The following is a 16,478-nucleotide window of genomic DNA, read 5'->3' on the forward strand; positions in this document are numbered from 1 at the left end:
TAATTAAGACCCCCCAATACTATGAAGAACTACGTGCAGCTATGGATATTGATCTTAGAACTATAGAACAGTCTATAACCAAATTAGAAGAATCTTTAACTTCCCTGTCCGAAGTGGTGCTGCAAAATAGAAGGGGATTAGACTTATTATTCCTTAAAGAAGGAGGACTCTGTGCTGCCTTAAAAGAAGAATGTTGTTTTTATGTTGACCATTCAGGAGTAATCAAAGATTCTATGGCTAAACTTAGAGAACGCCTAGATATACGTAAAAGAGAAAGAGAAAGCCAACAAGGATGGTTTGAAAGCTGGTTTAATAAGTCCCCTTGGCTCACCACTCTCCTCTCCACTATAGCAGGACCTTTAATTACACTTATGCTTTTGCTTACTTTTGGCCCATGCATCCTTAATAAGTTAGTAGATTTTATTAGAGAAAGGATAAACGCAGTCCAAGTTATGGTACTAAGGCAACAATATCGGGTCCTTCAGGAGGTTGAAAACTCGCTCTAAGATTAGAGCTATCTCCTAAAAGAAGTGGGGAATGAAGAATAAAAATTTTTACTGAACTCTTCTTCACCCCAGAACCCGACCCCTCCCATCTAGAGATTGTTGCCGGAACACTCCTGAACTCTTCACCCCAGAATGCATTCCTGAACTCCTCACCCTAGAGTTCGAACCCTCCCAACTAAAAACTGTTCCAAGAACATTTTTTGAGATAAGGGCCTCCTGGAACAACCTCAAAATGAACCGGGTACATTGCCAAATGATAGGACATGACCCCTTAGTTACATAGATTCCCTTGGCAGAACCCCTTGTCCCTTGGCAGAACCCCCTAGTGATGTAAACTTGTACTTTCCCTGCCCAGCTCTCCCCCATTGAGTTTTACTATATAAGCCTGTGAAAATTTAGGCTGGTCGTCGATTCTCCTCTACACCACTAGGTGCATGAGTTTCGACCCCAGAGCTCTGGTCTATGTTCCATGTGCTTTCTTGCTGTTGTTCTATTAAATCTTGCCTTCTACATTTTGAATACGGTCTCAGTGTCTTCTTGGGTCCGCGGCTGTCCCGGGGCTTGAGTGCTTGAGTGAGGGTCTCCCTTCGGGGGTCTTTCAATTCCATTATGTTCATAGCAGCTTTATTTATAATAGCCAGAAGCTGGAAAGAACCCAGATGTCCCTCAAGAGAGGAATGGATACAAAAAATGTGGTACATTTACACAATGGAGAATTGTCATTTTTAAGGTCGCATTTAGGTGACCATACTGTTGAGATTTCATGATTGTAGTCTACTTATCACTTATTTGGAGCATAGATATTGATTTTGCATTTTCTTTGATTGTTATGCCGATGTTCTCTATGGAATCTTCTGCACCTGAGATTCTCTCTTCCATCTCTTATATTTGTTGCTGATGCTTGCATCTATGGTTCCAGATTTCTTTCCTAGCTTTTCTATCTCCAGCGTTGCCTCACTTGGGGTTTTCTTTTTGTGTCTACTTCCCTTTTTAAGTCTTGGATGGTTTTATTCAATTCCATTACTTGTTTGGTCGTGTTTTCCTGCAATTCTTTAAGGGATTTTTGTGCTTCCTCTTTAAGGTCTGCTACCTGTTTAGCTGTGTTCTCCTGTATTTCTTTAAGTGAGTTATTAAAGTCCTTCTTGATGTCCTCTACCATCATCATGAGAGATGCTATTAAATCAGGAACTATCTTTTCGGGTGTGTTGGGGTGCCCAGGACTGGGTGGGGTGGGAGTGCTGCGTTCTGATGATGGTGAGTGGTCTTGGTTTCTGTTAGTAAGATTCTTACATTTGCCTTTCACCATCTGGTAATCTCTGGAGATAGTTGTTGTAGTTATCTCTGCTTAGATCTTGTTCCTCAGGTGTTTATATTAGCCTCTATCAGCAGACCTGTGAGACTAGGTCTCTCCTGAGTTTCAGTGTTCAGAGTACTCTCTGTAGGCAAGCTCTCCTCTTGAGGGAAGGTGCCCAGATATCTGGTGTTTGAACCCGCCTCATGGCAGAAGTTGTGATCCACTCACAGAGGTCTTAAGATCCCGTGGAGGGTCGTGTGTATACCTTGCGGTTGTCAGCAGAATCCAAGCCGAAGGTACCTCGGTGCTGGCGGAGACCGGAAGGGACTTGTGCCAATGATCAGGCCAGGTGTTCTGCTTCCCTAATTAATGCAGTCTCAGGTCCGGCGCAATTGGGTTGGAGTAGCAGCTGTGTTCCACACACTAGAGATCTTAAGATCCCGTGGAGTGTCCTGTGGGTACATGGGAATGCCAGGGCCAATAAGTGGGAGTGGGTGGGTAGGGGAGGGGGCTTTTGGGGGACTTTTCGTATATCATTGGAAATGTAAAGGAGGAAAATACCTAATTTAAAAAAAAAGAAAAGTTCATATGAAAACCTACTGATGTGGAAGCTTCCCCAAATATGAACACACACACACACACACACACACACACACAAAACCACTTCTTGAGTTACTCTGTAACAGGATGACCATGCCTGTACTAGCCAACACATAGGCACATAGGCCAACAAATAAAATACCCAAGCCAAAAATGAGTTAGTTCTTTTGCAGTTGCTCTCAAGTAAAGTTGTATAGATCACCAATCATTACTGGCCATTGCCTATGCTGTTTGTTATTCTACAAAACCTGACATTGAGACCCTATTGTGAAGATACCACATGCTCAAGACATAGAACAAGGAGAAATCAAGCTGGTACTTACCTGGAAGTTTCATCCCTACCGGCTAGCTTTCATAATTCTGAGAAGCGCTATGGACACTACCATAGGAGAGAAGTAAACATCTCTCATACCCAGCTGTGAACCTACTGTCCTAAAATAACAAGTCCACTGGTGTGAAGAGCTTTGGGAGGCTTCTTCCAGAAACTTGGCGCCAGGACAAAAAGAAGTAAACTCAAGGTGAGAATCTGACTTTGGGCCAGGACTCAGGAAATAGGCCCAGATTAAGAACATTTACATTTGAGCTTATGCAAAGCTCAGAGCAGGCTCAGCAGAGGTGTGTGAGGTATTCCTTTTGTCTTGGTCATCATGACTAGCCCCTATAAAGTCGTTTACAGGATTTTGTTTATTGCCTTGCTTGTTCTTTGACCCTGAACTGATCTTATTATTTTGCATGTACTTAAAGTGGTACAAAAGCAGATAGGAAAATATAATCAACCAGCTTCAGCCTCAGAACTGGCTTGGGCCATGCTACAGTGTTGTCTAATTGTCTTTTTTTTTTCTTTTTAATCCTTTAGCCTGCCCTGGGGAACCTGTTGATTGACTGAACTGGCTTGGTCACACTCTTCCCATAATGGTAAATTTGTCATGGGAGAACAGGTTTCTTATGAGAGTTAAGACCTGCTCCATGAATGAGAAAACACAAATGAAAAAGAAAGGATATGATTGAGCCTAGGAATGAATGGTGGAAGAGAAAGTGTATTGTAGATTGGTGGACAAGCACAGGCAGACACACACAAGTACATCTAGGAGAGTTCATAGTGGTCATGACCTTGAACTATGTAGGGAGAAAGGGAGGGGGAAGGAAAAAGGGGAACCAAGTAAAGCAGTCTGGAAGCCAGAAGTACAAAGGAGCAAAAATGGCAGAGAGGCAGAGACAGAGAGAGGAACAGAGAGAGTAGATAGCCAAAATGTCTGGATTGTATAGGAAAGAGCCTTTGGGGTGAAGGGCAGCCCCTGGGCTAGAAAGGTCAGAGTGGAGAGGGAATTATGCCAGCCATACCCTGTTACAGGAAGGAACTGAGTGATGCTTTGAGAAGCTGGAGGCCGGGTCTGCTTTGATATGTTAAATTAGGCACCTCAGATGCTGGTTCCAGCTTTGAAACTTAACCTATTTGCTACCTATATCTGATACCATTATTAGGGAATGAAGTTGTGACTAGACTTGTATGACTCCGGGGAGCCTTAGCTTACCACGGACCCCCTGAGTGAACCACGTGGAGCTGGGATTGATGCAAAAAGCAAGAGGAAGTTATTGTTCCAGTGCACTGGGGTGGTCACAGACCCGAAAGAGAGGTAGAGACCCGCAGTACCCATTCGACAAGTTTTTTATATGATTTCCAGGAACAGAATAAAGCACCAGCAACTAGGCACAATGATTGGGGGAACAGTGCACCCTTTAAACTGATTAGTCTTTTAAGGAATGAGGTGACAAGGACTTCCCTTGTCTGAAGATGGGCAACAGTCAGTCTTGCGGAATGTGTCCCCACTCACAGGTTGGTTCCTGCCCTGTGGTCTGAGAGATGTTAATTAGCCTCTCTGTTCCGGAGGGGCAAATGTTTCATGGCCTTCCCAAAGTTCCTAAGCTGATCTTTTCAGAGTCATAGGCCCTAGTGGAGAACATAATGTAATTACTCCGCTAACTGGACATAGTATTCAACAACTCCTAATGGCATAATAGTTACATACATAGATTAGTGCATCTCTAAGCCTTCCTTGCAAAAGCTTCCTTTTTCAAACAAAGTTAATAAACAAAAAGAACCCCAATTGGTCAAAATGCAGAGAACAAAGGACTACTGAATGCTCAGTCATAAATAGCACACCAAAATCACATATCCTTCTCAGGGAACATCGTGAAGTCATGAGTGGTGTCAAACACCTTTAATCCCAGTTTCTAGGAGGCATAGGTAAGATGATTCCCCTTCAGGCATAGTATACAGGGGGAAAATAATCAGGGTGAGGTAAGAAAGAAATTTTGCTCAGACCAATTTTATTATAACTGGTGCTGGACAAGACTTCTAGAGTCTGGCCCAGGTCATTTTATTTTATCCATATTTTAGCATAGCACAATTTGGGGGAAAAAAGTATTCAGATAACAACTCCATCCCAAGTGCACAGCAATTTAAGCCATGCTTACATTGAGATTCTTTAAAAAGTACATCTGGCTTCTTTCACAAGAATGGGTACGGTTGACTGAGAAATAGCACAGGAGATTTAGAGTCTAGGATGACTGAGGTAAACATGCCTGTGGATTTCAGGACTGGCCTGGCCCTAAGATAACATGGAAGTCACTTAAGCTCTATCCATACGATGACTTTTATGACCTAAAAGCAGTGCTCATGATTTAGGGGGGAAAGGTCAAAGATATCTAAGATAAATAAATTCTAAAGATAAGGACAATGCCTGTCTCACCAGGCAGCAAAAGCTCACCAGGGTGTAAAATGACATCATTCCTAGCATTCCAGGAAGAATGGCTGCACACTTCATTTCATTGAAAATGAGGTAAGCTGTTTGTTTAACTTTCCTGGCTACTCCAGTGCTTATCTGTGTTTACAAGGCTTTTTTTGACCTCAATGAGCAGGTAGGCAAATCTCTTTGAGACCAGCCTCAAACATGATGAGTTCTTGGACAGCCAAAACATAGTGAGATGCCATCTAAAACAACAACAGCAACAAGATTTTTTTAAAAAGTATGGAGCACTGGGCGTGGTGGCACACTCCTTTAATCTTAGCACTCAGGAGGCAGAGGCAGGTGGATTTCTGAGTTTGAGGCCAGCCTGGTCTACAGTTCTAGGACAGCCAGGGCTATACAAAGAAACCCTGTCTTGAAAAACCAAAAAAAAAAAAGAAAGAAAGATAGAAAGAGAGAGAGAGAGAGAGAGAGAGAGAAAGGAAGAAAGAAAGAAAGAAAGAAAGAAAGAAAGAAAGAAAGAAAGAAAGAAAGAAAGAAGGAAATTGGAGCAGACTAGATGTCTATCAGTAGATGAACAAATACTGAAAATGTGGTATATTCACACAACAGAATACTATTCAACTGTTAAGAAAAGTAAAATTAGAAAAACCTCAGCTAAATATATGGAGTTAGAAACATCCATCCTATGTAAGATAACCCACTCAGGAAGAGAAGCATTACATGCTTTCTTTATGTGTGGATGCTAGCTTTTAAACTTTTGATAAGTGTGTTCCATTCAGAATATTTTTGAAAGTCATGTCGATAGTAAGGGACCAGAGGGGAGGAGTGGATCTTTCAAGGATATACAGTTATCTTTGAAATTATATGGGGAAATTATACTGGGATAATTAAATTGGGAGGAAGATGGCAGGGCAAGGTAGATGTGGGAATATGGAACACAATAGAAAGCAGTAATGGCCTTTTGATAAGACATAGCAAAACATAGTTCTACAGAAGTGTTGGGAGCTATTAAGACAACGCTATTGTCCTGATCTCTCAATTGGGCCTCTCCCCCCAAGAAGAAAAGGGGGTCAAAAGCGGGCCACCAATGCACCATTCTGAGAACAACCACAGAATATTCCAGCCCTAAGTCAGCACCAGATGTCCTGACCACACCCTGATACCACCAAGTTCCTGCTTCCCCATGTAGCTGCTAAAAGAAAAATTTCCACTGCCCCACCCCTCCCACTGATAAGTACTTGTACTTCCCCTTTTGCTTGTGCATTTCTACTGCCCACCCCTCCTGCCGATAAGTACTTGTACTTCCCCTTTTGCTTGTGCATTTAAGCCTTGGGCCTTTCTCAATACAGTGAAACCTTGATGTTACTCAGACTGCTTCCGTGTGTCATTCATGGCACAAGGTTCTCGTCTTTCTCTACCCCCTATTTGGTTCTTAGGAGAAGGTCCCCTTGAGACCCTCGAATAACTGGACCTGCTGGACTGGTCATAGAAGCTTCATAAAATTTATACATTTATAAAAAGGATTTAAATAGAATTACCTTATTTTTTTAATTGGTTATTTTCTTTATTTAAATTTTAAATGTTATCCCCCTTCCCAGTTTCCCTTTCATAAACCCCCTGTCCCTTTCCCCCTCCCCCCTGCTTCTTCTATGAGAGTGTTCCTCCACCCACCCACCTACCGACTCCCATCTCACTGCCCTAGCATTCCCCTATGCTAGGGCATCAAGCCTTCACAGGACCAAGGGCCTTTTCTCCCATCACCTTATAATGAGAAATATAATGACGCAAATGCTACCAAATAAAACCTGAAGTAGCAGGAATGAATTATAGTTGTTGAGTCATTGGCCAAAGTTACTATAAGTTAACACAGTTTACTTTGATATATAATAGTAAAAAACCTATATGTAATTAGAACAATAATCTACTTTCTTTTTCATTTGCTAGCATCTCAGGAGAAATCTGCAGTGTTCTTTATTTCACTTCCTATCATGTTCACCAATATTAAGTTCCTAGTAAAAATTCTTCCAAATCCTATTGTATGATATTAGAAGCAATATCCACTTAAAATATACATAGAGCTATTTTGAATTTTTCCATATTTTATCATGTGAGATTGTAGTATATACATTAGTTTATAACTACAAATTGACAAAATAGTTGTAAACTATCTTCCTTGTAAATATATATTATATAGTTCACAGTATGTACCACAATGTACTCAACTATTCTTTTGTAGGATATTATCATTTTTGTTCAGCTACTTTGCTATTATAACCAATGTTGTAATAACAAGTGAATGCAATCTAATATTGACACGTCTAACTCTATTGATTGTCAGAGATGGTGGTGCATATTTGGTACTCTCTCTTGCTACTGAATTCATATATTTTGAATTTACCTGAAGAAGCATGAAGTATATTATCCAATAATGTGGAGTACTATCCTTTAAAACAGTAAAAATTCAGGTGGGAGTGGGTGGGAGGGTGGGAGAAGACCCTCAAAAAAGCAGAGGGAGGGGGATGGGATAGGGGTTTTCGGGGGAAAACCAGGAAAGGGGATAACATTTGAAATGTAAATAAAGAAAATATCCAAGAAAAAAAGAAAAATATATATATATAAAAAAGACTGTGAAAATTCTTCCTTGTCTGTTTAATATTAATATTCTTCTAAAAAATAACTCTCTGTGGATGTGTGCAGAGACTTGATGTGCCAGGGTGGGGGGATACCCAGGGATCCCCACCAGCTCAGAGGAGAAAGGGAGGGGGAATGGGAGATAGAATCATGGGAGGGGGTAATGGGGAGGGGGCAGTGAGCAAGGTGTAAAGTGAATAAGTAATAAATAAATAAATAAATAAATAAATAGAAAACCTCTCTTCTATCAAAAAGAAATTATTTTAAAATTATAGAAAATTTGAAAAATGATGTAAATAATACTGTAATATGAGTCAGGCCTAAGTACACACCTTTAATCCCAGCACTCAGACAGCAGAGGCAGGTGGACCTCTGTGAATCTGAGGCCAGCCTAGTAGGCTACACAGTGAGTCTCTGTCTCAAAACAAAACAAAATAAGCAAACAAACAGAAAAACTAAGGTTGTTTCCTTTTAAGTTCCTATAGGAGTAGATGGCAATGATTTTGAGTTCAGTTGTAATAGAAATATACAAAATTTCCTACTGAGTAGAACTGGCCATTATAAACATTTTGTAATACATTAGGGTTTTGTTGTTGTTCTGTTTTATATTTAGTTTTTTGTTTGTTTGCAATTTTGTTTTGAGACAGTGTCTCACTACGTAGCTCACGCTGTCCTGGAACACACTATGTAGACCAATCAGACCTCGAACTCATTGCCTGCTTCTGCCTTCCTAGTGCTGAGATTAAAAGTGTGTTCCACATTTGACTAGTTGTTGTTATAATTTGCTTTTTTTTTAAATCTAATGGTCTCTAATTCAGAGAGGCTTCTATGACCTTAATGAGGAGTAAGGGTTACACTTATCTGTGGAGATAAGGACAAATACTTGCAATGTAGTTAGGGATTATGCTGGTTTAGTAAAATGACAGTTGTAGGTTTTCCTCCAAGATCCATGACATCACTAGCTTTGAGCAGATGACTAGGTTTCCAGTACTAGTCATAATTTTCCTCTTGCAGAAAGATTATAATAGTCAGAGAAGCAGGGACTTTTATGAGATGGTGTCTTCTAGTAATGTCAGGAGCTACTACAATCATATAAAGTCTAGAATACAACCAATTTAAGCTATCCCCTATGAGTTTACACATAAATGAGACTCAGACTATGGTTATTTAATTTGGCATTGGTAATTACTGGGGGATCACCCCTAATCTACTAATTGCTGGCCTAGCTACTTCCCTAGCAATGGATACAAGATACTTGTTGTTTCTTATGGCCATGTGTTCATGGTTCCTCTCCCCCATGGTGGCTTCCTCTTCTCTCCTGTTCTTCCTCTCCTCTTCTCTGTCTCTCTTGCATTCAGGTCACTCCAAACCTTTAATCTTCCAGTAAATGGTTGTAGCTAATTGTATTTAACCTGTAATTTTAAATCAAGGAACAAGGTTTGCACAATAAAGCCAGTAAAGCTGAGAATTCACTCATAGACTTAGATCTTTGGGTACAGAATTAGCATTACAATACATAGACCAAACCTCAATCTATACAAAGAACTACAGGCAACTAAAGAATGCTGAAAGGGGGTGAAATTCTTTCCCTGTGAAAAAGATACAACTGATTTTCCTAAAAAACTTGCATACAAGTAACATTATACATACTGAGCAGGTTGTATTAGGAATTTGTATGTATATGCATATACATGTATGCATAAATATATGTATGTAATGATAATTAAGGTAAAAAGAGGCAATGGGTGAGAAATAGTGCAAAGAGAGTATATAGAAAGACTTGAAGGAGAAAAGGAAGGGGAAATGGTATAATTGCACAACAATCTCAAAATATAAAAGAAATAATATTTACAAAAATCAAGTCCTGAACAGTGTAAATAATAGATGACATATCAAAAAATAGGTGGTGAATCACATGGGGACTGACCCCAGATGAAGGGTTTCAAAGAATCAAATGTTGAGAGAGGAAGAACCATCTTTCCACAAGGATGAACCCTTGAATGGTTGGTTATATAACACCAAATGGTCAGTCTTAGAAATATACACTTGTCCCCATTTAAGGACCTCATTTGTCTCCATTTTGAGGACCAGGCCTGGTGTCAAAAAAGGCCATAAAGCACCAGCTTCAAGAATAGACCATAGTAAGTCCCAGAAGCTTAGGTCAGAAGACACCAGCTGTAGGAACAGACCATAAAATCCAGAACAAGATCATCAAACCCTCTCATGCACTGGGCTGTCCTAGTTCATCAAGTGATTGAATGATCATGACATAGGTATGTAGAACACTCATTACCTATAACCGTGCCCCCCCCAGCAACCACTAATGAAATTTTAGATTACCTAATTCTTCTAGAGAGTTCCCAAGTTCCCTGTAAGAAGGCCTGCATGCCTTTATGTGGGGGTTGCCATTTCAAAGAATTGTTAACCCCCAAATGCTGGTTATTTCTACAGAATAAAAGCTCTTTGTTTTTGCATACTATCTGAGCCTGGGGTCTACCTTCAGTAATTTTTGGACCCTTATAGTATTAAGATGCTTTTCCTCGTTTTTATTTGTATGTGTGGATGTGAGAGAAGTGGGAATGCTTGTGCCTTACCATAACTGAGGAGGTCAGAGGACAACTTGCAAGCTTCCTTCTCCCCTTCCAGGACAGGGGTCACAGGGTGGGAACTGAGGCAAGTGGATTTAATTACTGAACTATTTCACCAGGCCATTAAATCTAAGAGGTGAGCAAGAATTTCATAGATGCTAATTCCCTATGGAACTGCATCCATTGTAAAGGGAAATACTTAAAGAGAAAATACCAGAATAAGCTTATGATTTATTTTTTAAATGACAGTTTAAGACCCACGTAGCCCTCTTTCAGTGTGGGTTAGGATTCTAAGGGTAATCATCTCAGGTGTAAATATTAGATATAATCTATCTAAATATGATGTATGGCATATCTATTGATTGGTTGCTATGCTATGAAGACAGAATAAACACACTCTTATATTGCCTTGGATATAGACTGCTTTACAAAAGTAAGTAGGTTAATATTCTCTTATACATTAGATGTTGAATCAAAATGATCATGATTCTTTTAATATTTTGTCATTGTTTTCATTGTCTTAAAAGTAGTTGTGTGGTTAAAGTAAATAGCTTGTGCTGGGCGTGATGGCGCACACCTTTTATCCCAGCACTTGGGAGGCAGAAGCAGGCAGATTCTGAGTTCGAGGCCAGCCTGGTCTACAGAGTGAGTTCCAGGACAGCCAGGGATATACAGAAAAACTCTGTCTCAAAAAAACAAAACAAAAAAGAAAAGTAAATAGCTTGTGTTTCAGATACCATGTGACAGAGGCAAGCAGATCTCTGAGTTCAAGGCTAGCCTGGGACAACAAGTTCCAAGTAAACAACAGCTTCGGTCCAGGCTTGGTGGTAGATACCTTTAATCTGGGCCATACCTTCTGCTGGAGGTATACATAAGGACAATGGAAGAAGGAAGGCTTCCTTCCTCTCTGCCTGCTTGCACTTGCCAGCACATTTGTTGGAACATACTTCGTTAGGATTCCAGTTTATTAGGATTCCAGTTTATACAGACCAGCTGAAACAAGTAGCCTCATGGGACTGAGCAACTACTAGATTCTTGGACTTCCTTTTCACAGCGGCCCATTGTTGGGTTAATTGGACAGCAGACTGTAAATATTCCAATTATTTTTCCTTATCTATAGAGATATCCTATAAGTTCTTAAAGAAGTGGGGGGGACCACATCCAATTGAAAGATCAGGGAAAGGTCAGTAAAAATTAGGTTGAAACTAGGTCAAAATGTCAAACAAAGTGCTAGCACATTTCTCCCTTCAAAGTTTCTCCAATGGAAAGAAAAGAGAATTCGGGTACACAGAACAATTTTATCAGTGTATTGGGGGCTAGGTGTGTTGTGTTTTTAAAACAAATTCCTGAAAGATGAAAAGCAGATGAAAGGGTCACTGAAAGTGACCCGTCCAGCAAGTCCAGTTATTCGAGGGTCTCGAGGGGACCTTCTCCTAAGGACCAAATGGGGAGAGAGAGAGACAGAAACCAAGTACAAGAACGACATGGAAGCAGTCTGAGTAGCATCAATGTCTCTCTGTATTCAGCAAGGCTTAAATGCACAAGCAAAAGGGGAAGTACTTCTCAGCAGGAGGAATGGGGCAGCAGAAATGCACAAGCAAAAGAGGAAGTACTTCTCAGCAGGAGGGGTGGGGCAGTGGAAATTTTTCTTTTGGCAGCTACAAGGGGAAGCAGGAACTTGGTGGTATCAGGTTACCACTTTGACCCCTTTTTCTTCTTGGGGAGAGAGGCCCAATTCAGAGATCAAGACAATAGAGTTGTCTTAATAACTCCCAACATGAAAGGATTTAAACTAAAGAAATTAACCAAAGGATATAATTATCGCAGAAAAAAATGGAGGATTCACGTACAGGTTAAAAAAGGTTTTGCAAAGACCATGAAGCCAGAACGAATTGATCACCCTGAGTTCTATTCTAGTGGAACAGAACTCTAAAACAGTGGAAGGGGATAGGTAGTAGGGAGGGGACTCTTTGCAGGGAGGAAGCTGGTCTCTGGGAAAGGGGAGGGAACTATTATTGCTGAAGCCTTTGGCTGAATCTCAAGGTGGCAAAGGATCTTGGCCTCCAGAGAGCTAAGCTGAAGAACCCGGGAGCACACCAGCAGCACCAGGACACCAGCAACAGTCACTTCATCTGCCCAGTCACGGGCTCACACAACTCTTGCCTCCTGCAGCAGGAGGATCTTTCCTTCTCACCTCTGGCAAGCTCTCCCTGGGCTGGACTCCTTCACCTCTCCTCAGGCTTTTAGCAGAAGTGGCCACAAGGTGTCCGGAGCCCCTCTGGCAGCCACTATCTCTGGCAGTAGGACACTAGAAAGGGAAGGCTAAAAGGTGGGCGTCCTGGAGCAGTGGTGGTGGTGGAGGGGGATGGGACTGAGCCCCTCAGGAGAAACAAAGTAGCAGTGGGAACCCCCGCCCAGGGGAAGACAAAGGGGAAGAGTTGGGAGGGGGGATCTGCAGTGAGCACCCGAAACTGGGGATGTCCTTCAGAGCCAGACTGAGGTTCTGGAAAGAACAAGGTGGAGCCCGGAGGTGGGTACCTGGAAGCAGCCAGGGAAAACAGAGGGGACTGGGGGCAGCAGGCAGGGAAGCTCAGGACACTAAAATGAAGGGAGAAGAGGCACTTTAAAGCTCTTCCTGACTTCCAAACAGATTTGCAACTATCCTATGAGGGCAGGGCTCTAGACTCAGCAGAGCACCTAGTATCTGGGAAAAGAACAGCCAGTTACTGAGGAGAGTCTCTTGTTCCCCTTTTGGGGAATTCCTGATTCTATTGGACACCAGCCAACAGCTTTGCCACTCTCTAGTACTTCCTTCACAGGGGCCCTAGGGAACCGCAGAGACAGCACCACACAAAAAGGTGCCAGGGCAGGTTTCACGCTTCATCCTCAGGTTCTTGGCAACAGCAGTTAGGAACCAGCAAAAAGCATGGAGGCACTCACTGGGAAAAGTTCATCATTTACCCCCATAGTCAACTGTCTCTCCCCCTTTCACACTGCAGCCTTGGAGCCCTCCAGGACCGAGGAAGCAGAAGGGCAGGAAAGCTGCATAACAGGACATGGAAAGTTCAAAACTGACCAAGAAAAGAGCTGGTCGGAAGAGGCAGAGGAGCAGATCTCCAGCCCTGCCCCAAAGGAACATTGTGGGCTGCAGAATTTCTCATGAGAGGAAGGAAGGAGATGAGCATATCACACAGTGGAAAGGGACTGTGCTGGATCAAGTGCCTATAAACCCCTCCCGGTAACTGGAGAAATATGATGATGGGATTGACTGCATGTATGGGCTGGAATTTCACACAGATACGAGGGTATTGTCCCTAAAAGTTCTTTCTGACAAAGTGGCATCATCCCGAGTCACTGATGCCAGCCTTGCTGATGCCATAATTGGCAAAGCAGTTAATCATCTATTTGAGGGTGAGCATGGCTCTAAGGACGAGTGGAGTGGGATGGTCCTGGGACAAGTGCCTATCTTGGATAGCAACTTTTATATTACTTATGAGAGAAATCCTGTATTATACATGTACCAGCTTCTGGATGATTATAAAGAGGGTGACCTCCTTATTGTGGAGGTGTTCAGTGATCTCCCTCCTTTAGACATCGACCTGGAGCTTGTGGATGGCCTGATAGGAAAACACGTGGAATACACCAAAGATGACTGCTCCAGGAGGGTCAGAATGGTCATTCACCAGGTTGAAGCCAAGCCTACTGTACTTCATCAAGTTTGAAGATGATTTCCATATCTATCTCTACGACCTGGTAAAGCACTTCTAACCATTTGTTACTGCATTATCACAACTACAGAAATAAAGTTAATTTCTTTGGAAATAAAGTTGAAATTGTAATTTCCAGATGGACTCAGGTTGCTGTTCTAGAGTGTGTCCTGGGCTCAATGCAAACATACCAGTTTTCCTGAAGAATGCAGGCTTCTGTGGGTATGGCATGCTGTCCGAAGCACTCTGCTGGGTGTGTTTGGTGAGTGGAAAATGAACGGATGGAGCATTTGTCAATTCAGCCTGTGAGAAAAGTGAGCTAGTATCATAAGCATTCATCTAAAAATGGAATGGGACTTATCTGGTCTGGTCTTGGTCGGGGAGAGGAGAAGGAACTGGAGATGGGTGGTGGAGGAGGGGGCAGAATGGTATGACTGCCCAAAGAGAGGTGGAAGGAAGCCAAAGAGAGAGGGGTGGCAGAGAGAGGCTCCCTGGAAGAGGAACAGAGTGAAGAAAGAAACAGATTGGGAAGAGGTGTGGAAGCAGGGTGAGGCATGGTGGCACCTTCTGGCTTTCAGGAAAACTAAGGAATTCAGGAAGAAGGATACACACAGCAGTGTAAAGAGGTATACAGCAAGGGTGGGCAGGGTGAGCCAATCAGAGAGGACCCTGAGGACAGGCTCAAGGACCTGGGAATCCAGAAGGACCGATGCATACCTAGTGATGGAGACATTAAAGAGGCAACCCTGGGAGAAGCAATTCCAAGAAGAAAGGCGGTCTCTGGGTGCTGAGAGATAAGGTAGCATGGTGGGTAGGTTTGGGGGGTAGGGGAGCCCGAAGGCCCAGGGAAAAAATGGCCTTGTGAGGGCATGCAGGTGCACTGAAGGGACACTAAAGGCCATTTCAACAGGGACTACTTGGACAGTTTCAACCACAAATCAACATTGCATATATCTCAGGCCTTTCTTTTTCAGAGTCTGTGATAGCCAGCAGCCTGAAAAAGCTAGTAAGAGTTCCTAGCTTGCTCTGGGCAAAGGACAAGTAATTTTTCTGGGAAATGGTCCCTTACTGGATCCAGTAATAGCAGTTTTGTCACTGTCCTTTTGCTGCTGGAATTAACCTTGCTTTCCTAGGGGGGGAGGGGACGTCTGCTGATTGTGCCTCATGTCTCCACGATATAGAGAGAACTAGCCTGTTCATGTTCTGTCACAGCTGCCTGAAGCCACAGGTGGCTCCATTCCTTGCCCAGGCAAAGGGAAGCTGCCCTTTCTGGTTAGACTCCCTACAAAACCTATAGCTCCTGACACCTTCTAGGTATCTTTTATTCAAACAAGTTTTCCCTTTCTTCTAAAACTGAGAGCTAACCCTGAAGGAAATGTGTGTACCTCTCTGAAATGGAAACTTATGGGTTCTTTGGACAGTCAGTTCTGTTCCATGGTGTTTGTTTAAGGCAAACAAATGAAAGAACATTTTACTGAAGCTGACACGGGTGAAAGGATGTTCTGCTAAACAAGCACATGAAAGGATGATGTGTGATGAGGGGCTCTTCACCAATGAAATGTGTGTGTTGGTCTGCCTTACATTTTGAAGTTAGACTTTGTTTGTTGGGACTCTATGGGGAGAAACTCACTGGAGAACTTCTGGTGGTGTCCTTTGTCTTCTTACCACCTCTGAGGACTCCAACTGATGGTCACAGTTATGTCAGCTGAGGGAGACTCATGCTGAGACAAGAAAAATGCTGTGGCAAGGCCCATAGACATGTGATGTTTGAAGGAATTATAAGAAGGGCTAGATGGACAGGGAAGGTGGCTGAACTTGGCTTACTTACATAGCTAAACACTTCTTGATCTTGTGCCTTTGCTGATGGTATTTTCTTGAGAGAGGCACAGTGGGGAACTTTCCTTGGGTTTCTCTTGTTCCTGATCCCTCTTGCTGACTCATGCCAAGGCTGAGGCCTGGCTCTCTCTGCTAGTTAGTGTCACTGATACTGATTCAGGTTTGCTAGCCCAACTCTATAGAACTGGACTGCTGGTTTATCCATGAAGTGTTTGGGAGTAGACTGAGGTGCAGTTGCTGACCTGTGAACTGAACTACTGATTTCCAGAAAATATAGATGGAAGTTGCTCCAAAGAACTATTCCTAAACAGGTGCACTTCCCCTGTATCCTTTCTTTTCTGCTACCACTGCTGGGTGGTGGTCTAATAGGGTGTTTAAGGTATTTATTAATCAGGCTCTTAAAAAATAAAGTTATACCTGTCTTTAGGGAAGGGGACTATAAATACAAAAGGGCTATGGCTGTGAACTGTGGCTTTGTCCAACTAATTCCTTTGACTGTATACTGCTGATTGGAAAGGTTTGCTTCCTGCGAAGAAGACTTGTCAATTCCAGCCACGTGCCTCAGT

The 16,478-nt window shown here is 42.4% G+C and overlaps 1 pseudogene; it reads left to right on the forward strand.

Annotated features, from left to right (window-relative positions):
- Positions 13,374-14,144, forward strand: Gm14334 (predicted gene 14334; annotated as a pseudogene).

The sequence above is a fragment of the Mus musculus genome, chromosome X (genome assembly GCF_000001635.26).
Source record: "Mus musculus strain C57BL/6J chromosome X, GRCm38.p6 C57BL/6J".
NCBI classification, from domain to species: domain Eukaryota; kingdom Metazoa; phylum Chordata; class Mammalia; order Rodentia; family Muridae; genus Mus; species Mus musculus.